Source organism: Peromyscus maniculatus, chromosome 18 (genome assembly GCF_049852395.1).
Source record: "Peromyscus maniculatus bairdii isolate BWxNUB_F1_BW_parent chromosome 18, HU_Pman_BW_mat_3.1, whole genome shotgun sequence".
In the NCBI taxonomy this organism is placed as follows: Eukaryota; Metazoa; Chordata; class Mammalia; order Rodentia; family Cricetidae; genus Peromyscus; species Peromyscus maniculatus.
The window spans coordinates 44,008,195-44,031,009 of record NC_134869.1 but is presented as its reverse complement, the minus strand read 5'-3'; the positions used below and the strand labels follow the sequence as shown (position 1 = coordinate 44,031,009).

At 44.5% G+C, this 22,815-nt stretch overlaps 1 pseudogene; it reads left to right on the top strand.

The window, feature by feature from the left end:
* Window positions 1–19,691: 19,691 nt before the first annotated feature.
* On the top strand, window positions 19,692–20,752 carry LOC102925538 (transformer-2 protein homolog beta pseudogene; annotated as a pseudogene).
* The last annotated feature ends 2,063 nt before the right edge of the window (window positions 20,753–22,815 follow it).

Sequence of the window (22,815 nt, the reverse complement as noted above, 5' to 3'; positions counted from 1 at the left end):
CTGGCTCTGCCTCCCGAGTGCTGAGATTAAAGGCGTGCACCACCACCGCCTGGCACCTGTTGTTTTTTAAAGAGGGAGAGAAAAAAGGGTGTGGACCTAGATGGATGGGGAGGTAGGCAGAGTCTGGCAGGAGTTGGGGGAGGGAAATCATGATCAGAATCCTATATATGAAATAAAATTTTCAATAAAATATTTTTTTAACCACACAGATTGGCCCACAGGCCAATCTGATGTTGGCAATTCTTCAACTGAGGCTCTCTCTTCCCAGGTGACTCTGCTTTGTATGACGTTGACAAAAGCCAGCCAGCACCAGGTGTGAGCAAATGTCACATGTTTTCCCTCACATGCAGAATCAAAAAACAAAAAAGAGAGAGACAGACAGACAGACAGACACAGAGACAGGGAGAGAGAGAATCAGAGAGGGGGGAGGGTGGCAGTGGAGGAGGGGGAGGTGGTGGGCAGGAGGAGGGAGAAGGAGACAAGGGTGGTGGGATTAGGGACTTAGATCGGTAGGCGAGGACTTGCCTGTAAGCCCAAGGCCTTGGGTTTGACCCCAGTGCCTAAAAGAAGGAGAATACATTCATCACCTTCATTGTGGTGGTGTTTTTCTTGATGTATATATTTATTATGAGGCTTCAGGCTATGGTTTAAGAGACTATAACTTATTAATTATATGTTATACTGAAACAGAGCTTTCTGTTTTAAAACAGAGCTATTTGTTATTGCCAAACTCCATATGACATTGTCCTCCATTTCCTGAATGTCAAGGTCAAGGTCCATGACATCTAATGAGCATGAGTGACATTAGAAACAGGATTTTTCACCACGGTCTTCTTAAATAAGCCCAAATGAGTATCTACCAGCACAGCGCAGCAGCAGAGAACCTATTCCCTCACCGATTCTAATAAACTCTTCATCAGGGCCGATTAGCCGGACTCTTCTGAAGATTTGCTGAGCTCACAATTCACCCATCTAATTCCTTTCAGCAGTGAACTGAACTGGTGCCCACACAGCCCACATCCTGCCATGTGATCCTCTCCCACAGGACTCCTTTCACATCCGACAGTTTCTCTGGGCAAGGAAAATGTTATCTCACCAAGCAGGAAGCCACCTCACACTCCGGCAGGACCACAGCGACCGTCTGAGATCAGGGATCACATCAGGTTCTCTGCGTGTGCCAGATTCACCAGACCTGGCAGCCCACGCCTGTCCTGCAGACAGCAGGCAGGTGGCCACCGAGCAGAGGAAGTCTGTGGCATCAGCTCTGAGGCTACAGAGGTAAAGGGTGGCAAGGCTGAGGGAATTTCATTCCCCTAAGGCCACTGTCTCCAGTAAATACGAAAGTAACACCACGTTTCCTCCCCTCTCTCGGGGCATCTGAGATGGAAGTGTCTTCATTTAGGCCTTTTTCTGGAGTTTTATAAGTTAGCCCTTTTCGAGAAAATTATTTGTAAAACTGCTGAGATGATCTTCTTTTCTAGGACCAAATCTCTACAAAATCAACTACCTTCTTAATTGAGAAGGCTGTCTCAGGCAAGTTTCACCTTACTAATGAATTAGCAAATTCCAGAAGTTTGGAACTGAGAGTTTATTTGAATATGCAAACAATGTTTACACACACACACACACACACACACACACACTTCATCCTGTAAACCTGCAGAAGGCTGACTGTAATAGTGAAACCTTGGGGGATTCAGAGGGGGTTTATTCTGGTGCAATGAGTTTTTATTATGGGGTGGGGGTGGGGGGTTATTCTGCTGCAATGAGGTGGGTGATTAGGGGGTGAGAGGTGATATGACTTATGTGAACTACATGTGCAGCATAAATTGGTGTGTCGTAATACTTTGAGTGTCACTTAGATTGGAGGCAGAATTAAAGTCTGGTCCCATGAGCCACTAAATATCTTAGAGCCTAAGATCTGCACACAGAGCTCTGTAGATTTTTTTTTTAATAACACTGCCATAAGTGACACATAAAGTTTTGCAGAGAGAAGCTACTATAACCAAAGAAGCGTTGGGAAAGACATCGTTAATGAACAAGATTCCGTTAGGTAGAAACTGAACATCCAAGCAGTCTACACAGAGGTTCTGCATCCCAGGGTGAGTCAGGACCTCCAAAATCTACTCAGACTACTAAAAGCAATGAGAATGCTAGGTTGCTTTTGTTTTATTTGGGGGGTCAAAAATCAACTTTTATGTCCTCTGAAAATTAGACAAAGTCTGGCAATAATCTAAGGAGCACGATTTTTTTAAGTCAGCACTCCGGAAGAGCTTTGTGACGTTTCATCCTGTCTTGCGCCCATCCCGCTACCCCTTGCCACGACACTGGCCGTGAAAGTCAGGCTCTTTGTAACCACCAGAGGGGACAGAGTATGTTGAGGGGTGTCTGAAGGCCCATCTCACTCTTTGGCCTATTTGCAAACGGCCTGAAAACCCCCGAAAGCTGCAAGGCTCGTCTTTACTCAGCCTCACTCAGAACTCCTTCAACCTCTTCTCCCCCAGAGCATTGGCTGAAAACAATCTGTGGGAATTGTTTAACATTACAGCTGCCAGAGGTGGCAATAACGGTTGTGACAAATGAGAAGCTGACCGACAGCTTAAAATGGAATGCTGGGGAAGTCCATGGGGTACTTTAAAAAAAAAAAAGGTTCGGAACTATTCCTGGGTGTGTTAAGAAGCCGTGTGCAGAGCTCTGTATATTTCTCACCTGCCTGTGACCATAAGTCTCAGGGAAAATAGGAAGTAAAGGCTAATGGAGTGTTGTAAACTCTCCCAGAGCTCTGAAGACATCTCCCAACACACATAGGCACCCTCAACCCCTCAACAGCGGCTGAGCTGTGAGTGCATGGCTGTCCAAAAGTGCTGTCCTCTACACCACCTGAATATGAGTGCATGGCTGTCCAAAAGTGCTGTCTCTATACCAACTGAACATGAGTGCATGGCTGTCCAAATGTGCTGTCTCTATACCAACTGAACATGAGTGCATGGCTACCCAAATGAGCTTCCCTATGCCAACTGAACATGAGTCCATGGCTGTCCAAATGCGCTGTCCCCGACACTACCTGAATAGAGACGTCAATGGCAGAGCAAAGGAAGGGTCCCCATGACAGATCTCACTCTGGAATGTCACTAGACAAACGGCAGCAACAAATGAGACGGGAGCAGGGACTGGATCTTCAGAACGGCCAAACTGAGTTCATTTAAATGTCCACCTTTTGATGTGATGAGATGTGCACATAGGCAGGCAGGAAGGGGCCAAGAGCAAGCAAGACAAATGATCCCTGAGGAAGATCAAAGGTGGGACTTCCAAAGGCTTTAAATTAACTCTTATAAAGGCATTGAAAGAACTAAGGGAACCTGGATCTAAAGAACTAAACAAAAAAATGTTTCACCAAGTAGAGAACATAATAAGCAAACTATAACAAGAACAAAATCGGTCTTTAATCCCAGCACTTGGAAGGTAGAAGCAGGCGGATCTCTGTGAGTTCAAGGCCAGTCTGGTCTACACGGAGAGTTCCAGGACAGCCAGAGCTACATAGTGAGACCCTACCTCAAAGACAAATAAAACAAAACAAACACATACTAAAAAGAACAAAATGAAATTTTCTGTGTTGAGGCAAAAGACTTGCAGTAGACTCAAGATGGAAGAATAAAGAAGCCATGACCTTGAAGAGAGGTCAACTGGAGTTGTCTAGTTGAAGACGAGAAATCGAAACATAGATGACATCTCAGAGCACAATGAAGCTCACCAAACGGCTAACACATAGAATAGAATCCTCAGAAGACAAGGCTGAAGGAAGGATATTCAAAGAAATAGGAGCCCCACACTTCCAAGGATTTGATGAAAATAAAGCATCTATCTATCTAGTTTAAAAGGTTAGTGAACTACAAGCAGAACAGAGTCAAAGACATTCACAATTGGAGACATCATAATCAAATTCTTAGGAGATAAATCGTCCCACGCAGGGCAGGCGCTGAGAGAGCTCTGAGAGAAGAAGAAACTACAATTGTAAAGGTTGATTGGAATCAAGAGATGAGAACAGCCCCAGCTTGAAGTAACTAAGGCAAAAAAAACTAAAATATCAGCAAGGAAAATGAATGAAAAGAAACAATGAGAGAGAAGACTATTAACGCTGACTTCAATAGGCCCGTAACCAATACACAGGTGAGGTGAGCCAGGATAATTCACAAATGGCCCAGGGTTTTCAAGTCTGTCATAGCAAAGTGGCAAATTCATCAAAAACACAGAATTCACCAAAAAAATAAAAAATAAAAAAAAATTCACTAGCAAAGAAAGGGGAACGATGAAGAATCTCCTGGTTTAGGACTCAGGACACCCAAAGCATATGAATAAAACCTACAAGGGATTGGAAGTACGGGGCTGAGGGAGATTTGGTGGGGGGAGGGGTGCAGTCTTGGTTTGCTTCTGTGGTCTTGGTATTTTCTCCTGCTTAGACAATAGTGTCTCAATTTAAACCATCGATTCCATGGCTACCTTTCCACTGAAGAGATGAGGGAAGAGCCCCCAGACTGGATATTGGGCAATGCTCACAGGTGAATAAAAAGAGATGGAGAGAATTCTGGCTGCAGTGATGTGGAGGCCCACAAAGGTTCCCAGTGAGATCTGAGCTTGCTTTACCCAGCAGAGCTGCATTCGAGGATGGCTTGACCACGTGCGTGGCTACCAGGTGATGGGAAGGGTCTGCACTTGGCTGTGCAAGGGGGAGGTCTTTGCTCCACCCCCTTGGCATTCCCTTAAAAAGCCCTTTAGAAGAGATGGAAGGGGCCAGTGGATAAGGATCCAGGCCCTCCCGAGGCTATCCTGTGTTTCTATCTGTCTCTCTCCCTTCTGTCCTTCTATCTAAATATTTCTCACTTCTCCCTCCTTAAGAGTACCCTGGGGTAAAATGGGAGCGGGTCTCCCACACAGTGACAGGAAAACACAGAAAAGTGGAGTGAGAATTCAGAGGTGTGAAGAAGGAACATGAGTCAAAAATGAAGGCAGCTTTGACATGATCTTCAGAGACCTCAGATGCCACCAAGTGGTGCATTATTGGTATAAAAAAATCCTGTTAGAATTTTGGGGGTTGCTTATGTATACTATCATATCATCTGCAAATAATGATATTTTGATTTCTTCTTTTCTGATTTTGTCCTCTTGATTTCCAGCAGTTGTCTTATTGCTGTAGCTAGAACCTCAAGTGTTATATTGAATAGGTACAAAGAGAATAAACAACCTTGTCTTGTTCCTGGTTTTCAATGGAATTGCTTTGAATTTCTCTCCATTTAATTTGATGTTGGCAATCAGCTTGCTGTACTAGGGAACTCCTACAGCTGATAAACACCCTTAGCAAAGTGACTGGATACATGATTAACTCAAAAAAAAAAGAAAAATCAGTAGCCCCCATATACAAATGATAAAACAGACTGAGAAAGAAATCAGAGAATCAACACCCTTCACAATAGCCTCAAATTAAAATATCTTACGGTAACTCTAACCAAGCAAGGGAAAGACCTGTATGACAAGAAGTTCAAGTTTTTGAAGGAAGAAATTGGAGAAGATATGAGAAGATGGAAATATCTCCCATGCTCATGGATAGGTAGGATTAACATAGTAAAAATGGCAATCTTACCAAAAGCAATCTACAGATTCAATGCAATCCCCATCAAAATCCCAACACAATTCTTCACAGACTTTGAAAGAACAATACTTAACTTCATATGGAAAAACAAAAAACCCAGGATAGCCAAAACAATCCTATACAATAAAAGAACTTCTAGAGATACCACCATCCCTGATTTCAAGTTGTGCTACAGAGCAGTAGTAGTAAAAACTGCATGCATGGTGCTAGCATAAAAACAGACAAGTGGATCAATGGAATTGAATCAAAGACCCAGACATAAACCCACACACCTATGATTTTCCACAAAGAAGTCAAAATTATACAATGGGGAAAAAAAACATCTTCAACAAATGGTGCTGGCATAACTGGATGTCAGCATGGAGAAGAATGCTAATAGATCCCTACCTATCACCCTGCACAAATCTCAAGCCCAAGTTGATAAAAGACTTCAACATAAATCCAGATACACTGAACCTGATAGAAGAGAAAGTGGAAAATAGCCTTGAACACATTGGCACAGGAGACAATTTCCTGAACAGAACACCAATAGTACAGTCTCTAATATCAACATTTAATAAATGGGACTGCATGGAACTGAAAACCTGCTGTAAGGCAAAGGACACCATCAACAGGACAAAACGGCAGCCCACAGAATGGGAAAAGGTCTTCACCAACCCCACGTCTGACAGAGGGCTGATTTCCAAAATATATAAAGCACTCAAGAAATTAACCAAATAATCCAACTTAAAAATAAGGTACACAGACTACAGCCCACAGCTCCAGAGAAGCTAGGTAACAAGGAGGACCCTAAGAGGGATGCATGGATCACCCTGGGAAGGAGAAATAGATGAGATCTCCTGGGTAAACTGGGGGTGGGAGGAAGGAGGGTAGTAGAGGAGAAGGGATGAGGGATGAGAACATGAAGGAATGGGATGGTCATGCTGGGGAAGGGATGGAGTGGGAGAACAATGAAAGAGATATTTTGATAGAGGGAGCCATTATTTGATAGAGGGATTAGGGAGAAACCTGGTGCTAGGGAAATTCCCAGGAATCCACGAAGACAATCCCAGTGAAGACTCCTAGCAATAGTGGAGAGGGTGCCTGAACTGGCCTTCCCTGTAATCAGATCAGTGAATATCCTAACTGTCATCATAGAGCCTTCATCCAGTGACTGATGGAAGCAGATGCAGAGATCCACAGCCAAGCGCCACGCCGAGCTCTGGGAGTCTAGTTGAAGAGAGGGAGGAGGGATTCTATGAGCAAGGGGGATCAAGATCATGATGGGGGAATCTACAGAGACTACTGAGTCAAGCTCATGGGAACTAACGAACTCTACACCAACAGCTGTGGAGCCCACATGGGACCGAACTAGGCCCTCTGCATGTGGGGGAGAATTGAGTGGTTTGGTCTGTTTGAGGCGCCCCTAGCAGTGGGATCAGGATCTATCCCTGACACATGAGCTGGCTTTTTGGAGCCCATTCCCTGTGGTGGGATGCCTTGCTCAGCCTTAATGCAGGGGGGAAGGGGCTTGGTCCTGCCTCAACTGAATGTACCAGGCTTTGTTGACTCCCCATGGGAGGCCTTACCCTTTGGGAGGGAATTGGGGGGTTAGGGGATGGGGAGGTGGGGGGAGTGGGAGGAGGGACAGGAGGAGGAACTGTGGTTGGTATGTAAAATGAAAAAAAAAATAAGTAAAAAATGGGGTACAGATCTAAACAGAATTCTCAACAGAGAACTCTCAAATGGCTGAGAAATAAAGTAATTTTCAACATCCTTAGCCATCAGAGAAATGCAAATCAAAACTCCGAGATTCCATCTTACACCTGTCAGAATGGCTAAGATCAAAAACACAAGTGACAGCTCATACTGGAGAGGATGTGGAGCAAGGGGAACACTCCTCCATTGCTGGTGGGAGTGCAAACTTGTACAGCCACTTTGGAAATCAATATGGCAATTTCTCCGAAAATTGAGAATCAATCTTCCTCAAGACCCAGCTATACCACTCTTGGGCATATACCCAAAGGACACTCAATCATACCACAAGGACACTTGCTCACTATGTTCAGAGCAGCATTATTTGCAATACACAGAACCTGGAAACAACCTAGATGTACTTCAACTGAGAAATGGATAAAGAAAATCTGGTACATATACACAATGTACTCTGCTGTTAAAAACAATGACCTCATGAAATTTTAAGGCAAATGGATGGAACCAGAAAAAAAATCATCCTGAGTGAGGTAACCCAGACTGAAAAAGACAAACATGGTATGTACTCACTCATAAGTGGATATTAGCTGTAAAGGATAACTATACTACAATCCACAGACCCAGAGAGAGTAGGTAACAAGGAGGGTTCGGGAAGTTGGAGGGGACACCCAGATCTCCCTGGGAAGGGGAAATAGAAGAGATTTCATGAGTGGACTGTGGGTGAGTGGAGATGAGAACATGAGAGATGAGGTTGGGGGGGGATGTGGAAGGGGAGAGTACTGAAAGAGACTACTGGAAAGCAAGGGACAGAATGACCTAGGTGGTCCTTTAACTTATGAGACATAGTAAGTAGCTGGTGTTTGTTTTGTTTTGTGATTCAATCTCACATAGCCCAGGCTAGCCTCAAATTCAATATTTAGCCAAGGATGATGTGAACTCCTGGTCCTCCTAACCCCTACCTTCCAAAATGCTGGGATTACAGGAAAATGGTAAGCATCACCATGGCCAGCCAAGTGCTGTCACACTTTAAGCCGTGAAGTTTGAAGCTATCAAGAGGCAATAACTCACCTGGACACTTCCAAACCCCAGACTCCCACATGGCCACAACACGGGCCTGACAGCCACACTGTACCACTTTGCAGGGAGTGGAGACAGCATTCACACTGTCTCCATGCTGTACGGTGTAGAGCCCATACAGCCATATGTGGCTCTCCTGAGGGAGAACACCAGAATAAGTTCAACTGTGTCCCCAACCCTGCTTGCCCTTCACCTTTAATTACATGGGGAGAAAGGGGAAAGACTTCGGACGTCGGCCTGAGCGACCAAGACTAACTGCATATTGCAAAAGGAACGATTTCGCTTGACTGAACATTCCCAAGCAAGTTTCGGCTCCTAAGCATTTTAAACCCAGAGAACAGTATGAATTATGTATGTGTGCATCTATACAGAGAGATGCTTTTATATCTATATGGCTTTTAATGAATCATTGCGAGAAACATTTGGAATGCTAAAATAGTAGGAATTTCCTCACTCCCATTTGGCTTTCTAGGCACCGATGCCATCCATCACTGAACTTGACACCAGGCACTTCATTGTTTTTCAGATTTACGACATTTTTCAGTCCATTGTTTTTAAACTGTCACCCTTGGTGGGCAGCTGGCACAATTCTCAGCTCCCAGGGAGCTCATCACCCTAGGACTGATAGGCTGGCGACATTTTCCATTGACTGATCTCCAGGATAGCAAATACTCTCTGTGTGCCTACTCTGGTGACATCATTAGCTTTGTCCTCGGCCCTTAGCTCAGATGGAAATAACTAAGATTGTGAGTGTTCATCCCAAATACTGAAGACAAAAATTGAGCACAGAATCAGTTGTTGTATCCGCCCTTTCCAGGGCCTGAAGACTCTCCCAGATGGCCCAATAGTATTATTTCATCGCCACCAAAAGGTCTCTGATCGCGTGGCATCTCTCTGGTCTCTTGAGAAGACTGTTATGTATCCAATTCTCTGTGTAAAGGGGTCTTGTTTGGGTCTACTGGATTGCCTCATTTGTTTTCTGAAATGTGTGACTGGGGCTCCATCCTCATCTCAGGAACTGATTTCATACCAGGATCTAAAAGCAGCTGTGTGAGCTTCTGCAAGCACAGCGTCAGGCCCTGCCATCCTTGTCCTTGGTTGGGCTCAAATTTGAGTGTGGAAGAGGGAGTACACACCCAGAAAGAGGGATTAGAAAACCTGGGCCGCAGACTTGTCCCTAACCAGATGTGTGGCTTGCACATGTCTGACACACAGCTAATCAGGTTCCTCCTCTACAAAAAGGATTTGGATGACCTCAATACTGAACAGTTATTATATTATTAGTAGATAGATTTTCTTGTTCCTACAAAGAACATATATGTATGCTTCAGCATGGATGGAATTTGTATTTCCCTGCACATATAAATTATACTAAGTTCCTATTAGTATATGGTTAGATAAGTAAAATAGGTTTGAAAAGATTGAAAAGTAACTGAGTGAATTCACTCAGCACACATTTATTGAGCACCTATTAGATACGGGGCCCCAATCTGGGGCCATAGGGAAATAGGATGAGAGATGCTTACAACACTGATACCCTAATTCTTTCCCTACAGTAAACAAGAAGAGACAAGGTCCCACCTCCACCCAAAGTGCACAGCCTGCTTAGCAGATGTTTGTTTGGTTTGGTTTGGGTGCTGTGATTAAATCCAGGACCTTGAGCATGCCGGGCAAACACTCTAGCTCAGAGCCACATCCCCAGCAAATGCTGTGTTCTGTAGATTATTGAATTTATCCCCAAGAATAGACTACCGTCTTTCACAGACAGACACACACACACACACACACACACACACACACACACAATGGTGCTCGTGACACAGATCTTCTAGTTCCTTCTAAATGGTGCAATGTAATTCACTCCCTGAGAACTGCTGATGTTGTTACATTGTCCAGTGTGGTGTCTCTACTATAATCTTTCTCTCCTTCCTTCATCTCCTTTCCCTAAGTCTGATTTTTCTCTTGTCCCCTCCTTTCTCAAAGGTACTCAAAAATCATAATAATAATCTCCGCTGAGAGGGCAGAACCACTCAGCATCTTCTTGACTCAGCTCTCAACACTGAGGAAGGGACACACCCTTCATTGGTTCATGCCTAACTCTCTCTTTAGTACCCACTTAAGGCAAAACACCAAGCTAAAATCCAAGAGGGTAAAGAAATCCGCACGGTCCATAAATGGCCCCAAGCAATCATCTTTAAAAAATTGTCAGCCACCACATGTTTACAGGGGCCCAGTTAGACACAGGACAGGAAAACAAAACCCAGGTCTAGAGTCTGTCTCTAGAGAATGAGGTGAGAGTGATAAAGAACACAGAATTCCTCTTCTTACTTCACAAGTGCCTTCCACAAAGTCACTGTGACCAGATATTTACATAATAAAATATCCTGCCGGGCGGTGGTGGTGCACGCCTTTAATCCCAGCACCCGGGAGGCAGAGCCAGGCAGATCTCTGTGAGTTCGAGGCCAACCTGGTCTACAAAGCGAGTTCCAGGAAAGGCGCAAAGCTACACAGAGAAACCCTGTCTCGAAAAACCAAATATATATAAAATCTCCTATGGGTTCACTGTTGTTGTTGCCCTAATTAATCTAGAATATAACTCCAATTCCTAGTGCCCCTCCCCTACAGGAGTCAGAGCTACCTGAGCAAAGCCCCTATCTTTTCAAGTATAATGAGCACTCATTAGGAGTGGTATAAGTCTTTATGGAAGATCATTTATAAGACAGAGAAAAGAATCAAGTGGACTAGCTTTAAAACACAATGTTTGGACCACACTTACTTAATAAGCTTTAATCTAAAGGAGAAAACATCAGCAAATTTTATTTTGTAGATTAGTTATGAGTACCATTGGCATGTGTCTTAGCTAGGGTTTCTATTGCTACAATGGAATACCATGACCAAAAAGCAAGTTGGGGAGGAAAGGGTCTATTTGGCTCAGACTTCCACATCACTGTTCATCACTGAAGGAAGTCAGGACAGGAACCCAAGCAGGGCAGGAATCGGAAGGCAGGAGCTGATTCGGAGGCCCATGGAGAAGAGTTGCTTACTGGCTTGCTCCTCATGGCTTGCTCAGCCTGCTTTCTTATAGAACCCAGGACTACCAGCCCAGGGATGGCCCTGCCCACAATGGCTGGGCCCTCTCCCATTGATCACTAATTGAGAAAGTGCCTTACAGCTGGATCTCATGAAGGCATTTCCTCAACTGTGGTTCCCTCCTTTCAGATAATTCTACCTTGTGTCAAGTTGACATAAAACTAGCCAGGACAAAATGTGTGTTTCTAACTATACATAGTGAATAAAAATGCTGTCCAGAGAGAGATGGTTCATTGAATGAGTTACTGGCAGCCAAGCCTGGTGATCTGAATTCAGTCCCCAGAGCCCACACAGTTGAAGGAGAGAACCAACTACCAAAAGTTGTCTTCTGACCTCCACACACACGTGCATGCAGAATAAATAAACCAAATATAATAAAAAAAATTTAATGATATAAAGGTATGGTATTATTAGAAATCAAGATTTTTCACTGAGGGAAGAAATGCGTGTGCGTAATCTTTTAAGAAGAGTAAAAAACCTTATTCATTTTGAATTAGAAGTTCCAGAAACCAGAAGGCTTGGAAACGTTAACAGCCAGGTACATGACGGGCACCTCTACTGACCAGAGTTGGATTCAAATATGGTGTGCCCACTGAAAGGAACCAGAAGTCCTTGCAGATAAAGCTGATTTCACATCTGGGACGGGAAATTCACAAGAAGGGCTTGGAGCATTTCGTTGCTCTGGAAAGCATTATCAAAGTTTAATGAGACTCTTCCAAAGGTCACAGAAAACAGCTAACGGCCTCTCGCTGGCCAGGGACGCAGCCATGCAGCAACGTAAGCATGAAAGCAATGATTGTTGTCGGTTACAATACACAATATCCACTGAGAAAGCTTCTCACAGCAAAAGGGAAAACTTTGAAGAGACTGAATTTAGAATTCAGCTTACCTTCCTTCAAAAAAATAGCAGTAATAATAATAATTCAGAACACCAAATAGCCCTATCTGAGGGAAAGAAAATGACAGGATTCCAACTAACAAATGGAGCAGGAGCCAGCATTGGGAAATCACCATCTGGGGACCTGCAGTGGGACAATAGCTTAGGCACCGAGAGATGCTGAAACCATGAAGCGAAAAGACAATGAGTGGATATTAGCGGGGTACCAGAGCAACGCTCCTCTGATGATTTGCTCGACATCGGAAGAAAATGCAGCTGGACAGCAGGAAGATGAGATGTTGCTCTTAGCATCCCGACAGCAGAAAATGCTTCCTGCCATGGTGTCGTGTGGAGCACCAACTCTCCGCCATGCAGCGTCTGTAGGAAGCGTTGAACTTGAACTTAATCAAGACCCTAGTGCTCAGTTGCTCTCAGTTTACAGGAAACAGAGAGGAAGAATCGGTTCAGTGTCATCCTTTAGAGACGGACAAATCAGAAATGCAAGGGGTTCTACATCACAAGGGTGGAGGCACAGTTCTGCAGCGCCACCTGCAGCCTGGGGAGCTCCCTTCATCTTCTAAAACCGGATCCTTAGTTTTTCTATGGAAAAGAATTTCCGGATGAGCCAAATGTGAAGCAGAGGTGGGATTTATTAAAAGACATTTTTCATAAGTAGGAAGTTAAGAGGAAGAGAAGCACTGGGGAAGAGGGTGAGGCACTGAGAGCATGGCATGATTTCTCCAAGGAGGGTCACGTTTCATTGTCCTTACAATGGCCATGTAGGAGATGCTGGTGGTTTCTGAAGTCCTCATCTTTAAGGGGCTGCTGAGGAGTTTCAGTGAGGCTCTGCAGAAGCCGCAGAGGTAGGTGCTGCTGGCTGGCTGGCCCACTCTCCTGCTCATGCTCAGTCAGCTTTCTTATCAGCCCACCCACTTGCCTAAGGACGCCTCCTCCCTCAGTCAGCAATCAAGACCACGCCTCCATGGGCATGTCCACAGCCAATCTGATCTAGGCAATTTCCCAGCTGGCCTTCCTTCATCCCTGGTTGTATCAAGTTGGCAGTCAAGTCGAAGGACAGAGGAGTGTTATCTCCATGTCATCAACCGCTGCAGCAAATTTGGAATTCCTGAGTCTCATCCGGCAAGAGGCTTCACTCAGACTCCAGAGGAAAGGGGGGGCTCTTTCTCCTGTGTTCCTAAAAGTTGCCACCTAGCCCCCAAAACCACACACAAAATATAAATAAATGTAAATAAAATGTTTTATAAAAATTAAAAAGTTACAAAGAATTCTTCCAATCTGATGAAAGGAGAGGCCCCTTGTGTCTTTGGACTGTGTCAGGATAACTACAATTTTTTGCGGTATTAGAAAGTGACTACTGGCTTTCAAAATGACTGTTTAAAATGTCTTAATTGCAAAATAAACATTTTTGTCATTTCCTGCTATTGGATTTCTTCAGTCAAGTCTTAGATTTCTTCTGAAATACTCCCTCCCCTAAGACTCATATCAGCTTCCGCCTTCTCCATTAAGTCTGTTCATTCAGTCGTATAACCAATAACTATTGGTTCTAGTGGGTATGCAAGCACTAAGGCCACCCCTGATGCTGTGTGAACCGGCATCTACATGCTCAAGACAAGTCAATAGCAAACCATGGTACCTGAAGAAGTATGCTATGATGCAGAGGCAGGCGGGCGTCACAAGAGAGGGACCTCACCCAGTCTAGAAGTAGTGGCTGTGAGTGGATTCCTAAAAGCCACTCAGGAGACCAAGCAAAGCAGAAACGCCGCAGGAAACGCCACATACAAAGAAACCGAAGAAGCGAGAGCGTGGCTTGTTCTGAGAACTTGAAGCAGTTCATTCGTGTGCCAACTTGATCGGGTGTGGGGGTGGGCAGGCATTTAATAAAACATTATTTAGAGGGTATCTGTCTGGATGAGATTAGCTGGACTGGTAGCCTAAGTGTGGAGGACTGGATGAGACTGGCCCCCACGGCTCATTTGAGCATTTGGTCCCTCGTTGGGGGAACTATTTTGGGACAGATTAGGAGGAGTGGCCTTGTGAGGAGGGGTGTTACGGACTTGGCTTTGACGTTCCAAAAGCCCAGGCCAGGTTCGGGCTCTCTGTTTCTCTCCCTGTCTCTCTCCCTGTCTCCCCTCACCTCTCTGTGTCTATCTGTCTGTCTGTCTGTCTGTCTGTCTGTCTCAATCTGTGTCCGTCTCTCTCTGTGTGTCTGTCTCTCTATATCTGTGTGTGTGTGTGTGTGTGTGTGTGTGTGTGTGTGTGTGTGTGTGTGTCTCACTCTCCCTCTGTGTCTCTCTGTCTCTCTCTGCCTCCTACTTGTGGATCAGATATACACTCTCAGCTCCTGCTCCAGCACCATGCCTGCCTGCTGCCATGCTCCCTGTCATGATGATCGTGGACTCACCATCTGAAAGTGTAAGCAAACCTCCAGTTAAGTGCTTTCTTTCTTTCTTTTTTTTTTTTCTTTTCCTTTGGTTTTCTAAGACAGGGTTTCTATGTAGCCTTGGCTGTCCTAGAACTAACTCCCTCTGTAGACCAGGCTGGCCTTGGAACTCAGAGATCTGCCTGCCTCTGCCTCCAGCGTGCTGAGATTAAAGGCATGCACCAATTCCACCCAAATGCTTTCCTTTTTAAGTTGACACACTCATGGTGTCCCTTCACACAGCAATAGAACAGTGGCTCCGACACTAAGTAAAGCAGAATTGCCCTCCCTAACATGAATAGGTCTCAGCCAGTCAAAGATTTGAATAGGGAAAAAGCTGATTAAGGAAAATTTTGCTTTTAATGTGTGGGGGGGGGAGGAGAGAGTCTGCACATATGAGTGTGGGGGAACAGAGTGTGCTATGAGGGCTCAGGCCCTTGGAAACCAGAAGAGGGCATCAGATCCCCCTGGAACTGGAGTTACAGGCTGCTATGAGCTGCCCCGCCTGAGTTCGAGGAAACTGAATCCCGGTCCTCTGGAGGGTAGGAAGAGCTCCAAGCTCTTGAGCCATCTCTCCAGCTCACAGTCCAGTCTTTATTAGACCGCAGATCTTTTCTTATAATGTGTGATTGCCTGCAGAAAAGTGGGTACTGTTACTTACGCGTCAGATGGTGTTGGGGTACCCATGTTTTACAGCAGACCTTATATGAAGGTCCTTTGGAGGCTTTGCTATCCAAGTAGGTGTGTGATGTATGAACGTGACCAGGGATGTCAGAAAGAAGGAGGAAGCTCAGAAGCCAAAGAGGAGGGCCAGCGGCAGCCAGGAGCACAGCAGCAGGCCCTGACACAGTGAGAGGAGACATTAAAGGCTGGCTTCGCTCTGCATTAATCTCCATTGTGCCTGAGCTGCAACCCTAGTGCTTTTGAAAAACGAGGATCAGCAGAATTTTGCAGCTTTAATAGAATGCATGAGCAACTGAAAGTTTGCAGCGCCTTCCCTTCGACACCTCCTGACCTTCCGACACTCCTTGTAAAAACACTTTTATGTTTTTCCACATAAATGGAATTAACGGGTTTATTTTTTTCCCCTTCTGTGGCATGAACTCACGGCGGGTGGATGTTTAATAGTTTGCAAGTAGTTTTTCAATGTCACATTTCTGTAACGGTGTTACGGAACAAAACTAATTGTCATCTGTATTGGAGGCAATTCCGTTCACAGCAAGATAAATTGGATTTCTAAACTGTGATTTCCATTGTATTACCTCTGCATAGCGTGAAAGTTACCCTGATGTGCACAGCGGTCAGGCTACTTACGAATACAGTGAAGGCCAGCTTTGTGCTGAAGCCATCATCTCCCTGAAGCCCCAGGGAGAACAGAAGCGTAATTATGCCCCACCGCCTAATGGAAGAGGTTAATGAGGGTACAGTGTTTTAAATATCAGTGTGAATGTTCGAAGACTATAAGGAAACAGCCCACACTACCTAAGAGGGCTAGGCATCACTGTGAGCTATCAATTTGTCACCGAGGACGTCTGTGTATGTGAGCCTTTTTATAAAGTTGCTTTACAGATATATACATATAGTTATATATATGCATATATACATATCACTATTTTGGAATATAAACCACTATCAATTAAAAACAATCCTATCCTAACAATTCATAAATTTTGACTCTACTAATCATAAATTTTAATAAATTGGGTATTTTCTTGGGTGGCATTTTTATGATTGATGAAGAACAATTTTCTAAGTGAACTAATGGAGTAAACCTTGAGAGCAGGCACCACTACAATTAAAAGGCTAACTCAAAATCTGGACATAGAGGTGCATGCCTATAATCCCAGCACTTGGGAGGCAGAGGCAGGTGGATCTCTGTGAGTTCAAGGCCAGCCTGGTCTACAGAGTGAGTTCCAGGACATCCAGTGCTCTGTAGAGAGACCTGACTCAAGAAAGAGGCAGGGAAGCATTAGAAGTTACTTAAGCAGGAAATCTGGAGCTGGTCCACATTTGGGTGGCTCTTGCCCTCCTCTGCTGTTGTGATCCTGGACAAATTACTTAAATGTACTTCAGCTTACTCATCCATAACAATGGGAACAGAAGAACAGGCACATGTCTTTCCAATTGCTGTGAGAAGACACCATGACCAAGGCAACCTATAGAAGAAAGAGTTTATTCAGGTCTTACAGTTTCAGAGGGTGAGTCCATGACCATCACGGCAGGCAGGCAGGCATGGCACAGGAGCAGGAACTGAGAGCATCGTGCGACATCTTGAGACAACAACCACGAGGCAGAGTGAGAACTAGATGGGGATAGAGTGGGCTCCCGAAACCCCAAAGCCCACCCCCAGGGACACACCTCCTCCAACAAACTCACCCCTCCTAATCCTTCCCAAACAGTTCCACCAACTGTGAACCAAGTATTCAAATGTATGTGCCTATGGGGGCCGTTCTCATTCAAACCACCACAAGACATTACAGCCTTTACGTTTTTTGAGGTTAGATCAACAACAGACTCAGAAGGGCTCCACGACAGGAAGCAGAGGCATAAACCATCTGCATCAGTGTCAGCTAGAAGTAACCTTTTCTGACCAAGCCATGAAACTTACTCGGGTACATTCCCTCAGACTCTCACAGGCAGTCCTGTGTTGCCTTATGCTTACAACACGTATCCTTGAAAGTAGGAAAACAGGATTTAAAAAGTAGAGAAAATGAAACAGCCCTGTTTCCCAGTTACTTTATACCGGTGGTATTTTTTCTAGCATGGAAACGTGGACCAGCCAGCAGCGCCTGCGTCTCATCCCTCATCCTGGCAAACGCTTACAGGATCTTGGACAATTTCACCACCAAGCACCAGCAACATTCCCACTGTGAGGACCCAAGGCAATGTTCCTTTGTTTGGGGGCATGGGGCATCTACAGATATGGAAATCAGGCTGGGAGCTGAGAGCTAACGAGGGCTAAAGGGAGATTTAGAGCTTGTCTGTTCCAAAGAGAAGTAAAATAGGGGAATTTATTTAAGAGCAGTATTTTCCTCTCCAATCGCAAGTCGTAATTACAGGAAAACGTGGCCTTCACAGGCAGCTCAGGGCTGGGCACAGCTCGGTCCACACTTGCGCCACCACAAACTGTGAAACGACTCACGTTACAGTTTACATTCTTACCACTACACTGCTTTTCTTAGTTCTATGGAACACACCCTCACCAACCAGGGACTGTCTAGAGAATAATGGGTACTTATCAAACAGAATAAACATGAATGAACATACCTGGGAATCACTCAGGTACTTGTGAATGAATCAACCAAAAGAAGACTGGTGGAAACTGGTTCCAGATCATCCGTCTTCCAAGTTACAATCCAGAAAGAGGAAGAAAGCGGGGAAGAGCAGGAGAGGGAGAGAGAGAATTGATCCTGTTCCTTTAAGTACATTGAACACATGACGTTACGTATACAGTTCTCTACAGGGATTAACAAACTAGAGAACTGACTTCACAGGGCTGTACTCTGACCTGGACAGAGAGAGAGAAAGACAGAGACAGAGAGACAGAGAAAGCGCTTCGATGTAAAAGACACGACAAAGCCATTAGCACACACGGTCACAAGCCTTTAATCCCAGCACTCAGGAGGCAGAGGCAGGCGGATCTCTGAGGCAGAGGCCAGCCTGGGCTACACAGTGAGTTCCATTACACAGAGCTAAAGCTACACAGTGAGACCCTGTCTCCAGAAAACAACCAACAACAAAAAGGATAAAATCAAAGTGCTCGTGTAACAGTCTGGAAGGTTGTGTCTGTGCCCTGGGCTGGGAAGTTTTTCCGTTCACCGAGATACTGTGAAGAGGGCCCAAAGGCAAGGCGTAAGGAACCAATAAGCCGCAAAGTCCATCGCCACTCATATAAAGAACAACGATGTCAGATTTGAAAGTACATTTAAATCACATAACCCAGTGTGGGTAGAGATGTGGGCTGAAATGGAAAGCCTTTGTTTTTTAAACTTCCTTTGGCATCATTGGCTCAGGCCCAGGATGTACATATCCTGGAACCTATCCACTCCGAGTAAAACCCTGCACAGAGTACTATGTTCAAAGCCCCATCACATGTTTGAGGTATGGGGGACCAGAGGTGTCAGGAGCTGGGTCCAACCCAAATGTCTATCAACAGAGGGACTAGAGTAAATTATGCACTATTTCATATAATAAGCGTGTTTGCCACTGTGAACTACCGCTACGTGCAACAGAGTGGGTGAATCTTAGGAATACAGTTCATGAGAAGTCATCCAAGAACGTGCACAATACCATAAAGCTGTAAGAACTAAAGCAGCATAGCACTGGCATCAGAAGGGAGACACAGACCAATGGAGCAGGAGAGAGAACCCATAGACCAAGCCGCATCCATACAGCCAGCTGATTTCAACAAAGGCGCTAAGAATAAAGACAGTGTCTCCAATAAATAGTACTGACAACATTAGATTACCCACGCAGAAGAATACATCTAGGTCCCTCCCTCTCATCACACGCAAGTATTACCTCCAATAGATCTAAGATCTAAAGAGTAAGCCTGGAAATGTGAGATCACTACAAGAAAACGTGGGGAAACATCTTGAGATATTGGCTTAGGCAATGAATCTTTAGTAGAACCCCATAGATAGGGGAAACAAAAATCAAAACACACACACATTAAGATTGCATGTAACTAAGGAGCTTCTGTATTGAAAAAGAAATCATAGGAGACTGGTGCAGAGGTAGTGTGGAGCGCATTGGTCTTGGGCCACTCTCAAAAGTTTGTAGTCTTAAGAGGCTGCGGCGGGGCCTCTGTAAGAAGGCAGGAGCTTGACAGCTTCCATAAAGGCCAGGAGCGCTGACAGCAATCCAGAGCCATGAGCAACAGCGGCGAGCAGAACGGAATCCCGTTCTGCTTCCGGAAGTGGGAGTGCTCATGGATGGCGGACATCTGCACGGCATACCCCTGCAAGGTCTCGCTCCAAGGAAGATTCAAGGCGTTTAGATCAAAGTCAAGGTCCAGCTCGGAATCCAGGTCTAGATCTGGAAGTTCTGGAAGGCATTATACAAAGTCAAGATCTCCATCCCGCTCCCATAGACATCCCAAAGCAGGCCTTATAGCCAAGATTACCGCAGACGGCACAGCCACAGCCATTCTCCCATGTCTACTCAAGGGTGTTGGGAACCGGGCAAATCCTGACCCCAACTGTTGTCTTGGAGCATTCGGATTGAGCTTGTACACCATAGAAAGAGACCTAAGAGAAGTATTCTCGGGCTGGAGAGATGGCTCAGAGGTTAAGAGCACTGACTGCTCTTCCAGAGGACCTGAGTTCAATTCCCAACCACCACATGGTGGCTCACAACCATCTGTAATGAGATCGGGTGCCCTCTTCTGGCCTGCAGGCATACATGCAGGCAGAACACTGTATATAAGTAAATAAATCTTTTTTTAAAAAAAAAAAAGAGAAGTATTCTCTAAATATGGCTCCATTGCCGATGTGTCTGTTGTGTATGACCAGCAGTCTAGATGTTCAAGAGGATTTGCCTTTGTATATTTTGAAAATGTAGATGATGCCAAGGAAGCTAAAGAACGTGCCAATGGAATGGAGCTTGATGGGCATCAACCTGGGGTCAGTTTCTCTATAACAAAGGCCCCATACCCCAACACCAGGAATTTACATGGGGAGAGCCACTTATGGCAGCTCACACCACTGAGATTATTATGACAGGATATGACCAGGGTTATGATGATCAGGATTATTACAGCAGATCATACAGAGAAGGTGCTGGAGGAGGAGGTGGGTGGAGAGCTCAAGGCAGGGATCAGATTTATAGAAGGCAGTCACCTCCTTATGGACATGGAGGATACAGGTCACAGTCCAGATTGCGATCATACTCACCCTCGGCACTATTAAAACATGAAATTGAGACTTTCTGAAACCTGCCATAGAGCCGAGATAGTGTTTGTGGGCAATGTTTTCTATTGTCTCCTGTTTAAAAAGTGGACAGTGCCTAGTGAAGCTAGGTGACTTTTACAACTTTTATGATGACTGCTTTGGGTGGGGTTGAAATGTTGTTTTCATTCTGCATTGGTGTAGTTCAGTGCTCTGTTCAAAGTGAAGAGTTTTCAGAAAAGTATGGTTTGCATGTATTTTTTTTTTACAGTCCAAATTTTGACTGCTGAGAAGTTTCTATTGTGCAAAATTTCATGTAAAAGTTTTTCTCCTGAATCCAGGGTGTTCTGAAGATCGAAGCCTACCTACCAAATGGTAAAAAGCAACAGTAAACAAGTTTGATTTTTTACTTTTCTATCTAAACAAAGAAAAGAAATAATAGAATTAAGAGACAACGTGCAGAGCAGAAGAAAATATTTACAAGCTATTCATCTCACAAGCTTGGTATTCGGGATATATAAGAAAATTTGAGGGGGAGAGAAAGAAAATAAAAAATCAGAAAAACAAGCAATTCAATTTTATAAACAGACTAAAGAATGATGTAGATACTTCTCCCCCCCAAAAAAAAAAAAATGAATAAAAATGGGCAATAAGTGTGGGGGGGATGTGTCACTGATTACTAGAGAATGGCTAACATTCAAAAAAATGGGAAAAGTTCACAAATAGTGGTGAGGATTAGAAGAAAAGAGAATTCCCATATGTTGTTTGTTGGTAGGAAGGCAAGTTGGTAGAGCCATTTATGGGAAAAAATATAAAAATTCCTCAAAAACTGGAACTAGAACAGCCTTTGGCCCAGCAATTACACCTTGGGGTACACAGCTAAAGGAGATAAAATGCAAAAAGATACTTGGCTGCATTATTTACAGAAGCCAAAACATGAATCAATCCAGATTCAATCCATGGATAAAGAAAAGTTGCTGTACTGGCGAGTTGGTGGGGTGCATGCCTAGCATGCACAAAGCCTCGGGCTTGATCCGCAGCATGGCATAAACTGTAATGTGGTGTGGTGGCAAAGGCTGTAACTTAGTAACCTATGAGGCCAGCCTGAGATACAAGAAACCCTGTCTTGGTAGGGGAGCATGGGAGTAAGGGAACGCTATATTTACGTAAGGGAATGCACTTCAACCACTTTTTAAAAAGAAAATCCCATCATTTGCATCAACTTGAGTAGAACCGGAAGTCAACATGCTCAGGGAAATAAGCCAGACGCAAGGACAGACTCCACGTGTTCTCATGTCTTTGTGGGAACCAGTGAGGTGACTTTTGTAGAATAAAGGGACCGGTGACCCTTAGAGGATGGGAGGGGCCAGGGCAGTGGGGACAAAGTAAAGGTCAATAAAGGACATCAAACAGAGACCAGGAATTACTTCTGGTTCTTCAGCACAGCAGGGTAGCAACTAAAACAATCTGTGATATCTTTCAAAATGATGGGGAAAGAACATGAATTCCCAGACCATAAAACGATGAATAGCTGAAGAGATGGAAATACTTAATAAGCATTATAACAATGTTCATTTGATTATTGCACTACTATTATTGATTGAATTGCCACCATTGAGATAGGCAGAGGGCACACCTGAGTAAGAAGAAAAGGCGGCTTACTATATTATTACATAAAGTTGAAAGCCAGGCAATGTTATATTATTTGTGGACTTAAAAGCATTCATGAAGAGTAATACACATGAATTTCAGGGCTGTGACTGCTCTGAGTGTGGAGAGAGGGGGTGGACTTTGAAGGTCACAAACTCCTTATCCAGATCTCGAATTCCTAGGAATTTGTTGTATTGTCATTCTTCGGAATTTGAATACATTTCACTTATTTTCTTTTGTATCTTTGTAACGGCCAATGAAAACATTATTTCTTAAGGAAATGAAGAGAAGGAGAGATGGTCCTGCAACCAAGAGAAATTACTGCTCTTGCAGAGGACCCAGGTTTGGTTCCCAGCACCCAAGGCCCTTCACCTCCTAAAACTACAGCTCCAGGGATCCAGCCCTCTCTTCTGGGACTCCGTACACTGGTCCACATACCCACACATAGACACACACA